The 394-nt window shown below is 27.9% G+C and overlaps 1 protein-coding gene across 1 annotated transcript in view; it reads left to right on the plus strand.

The window, feature by feature from the left end:
• The window catches only part of LOC119593377 (serine/threonine-protein kinase rio2-like), a gene marked incomplete in the record, with an annotated part of 6,223 nt that overhangs the window by 1,438 nt on the left and 4,391 nt on the right, over positions 1 to 394 (plus strand).

Below are 394 nucleotides of genomic sequence, written 5' to 3' on the forward strand. Positions count from 1 at the left end.
GTATGTAATATGACTTCAGCAAATCATAGAAATCCAAGACCTTATTCATGGAGGCCTTCCATCTTTCTCTGGTCTTGAATTGAATAATTTATTTACATGGCTGATTCTTGTCACTGTCTTAAAAATACACTAATTTTAATGCATATCTCTACTTCAATTTCTGTCATAATATACTGGAATATATATTTAATAAATATACATGCCACATACTTATCATGCTTTATTTATGATTATATACATGCATTTTTTCTTTATTTAGAAATACTTGTTACATCCACACATTACATGTCCACACATCCATATAATTATATTATTACAATATCATGGATAATACAGAATACTTTGAAATATAATAATTATGGTCCTGCAACACATACCCATCAAATGTCAATGG

The sequence above is a fragment of the Penaeus monodon genome, chromosome 32 (assembly GCF_015228065.2).
Source record: "Penaeus monodon isolate SGIC_2016 chromosome 32, NSTDA_Pmon_1, whole genome shotgun sequence".
NCBI classification, from domain to species: domain Eukaryota; kingdom Metazoa; phylum Arthropoda; class Malacostraca; order Decapoda; family Penaeidae; genus Penaeus; species Penaeus monodon.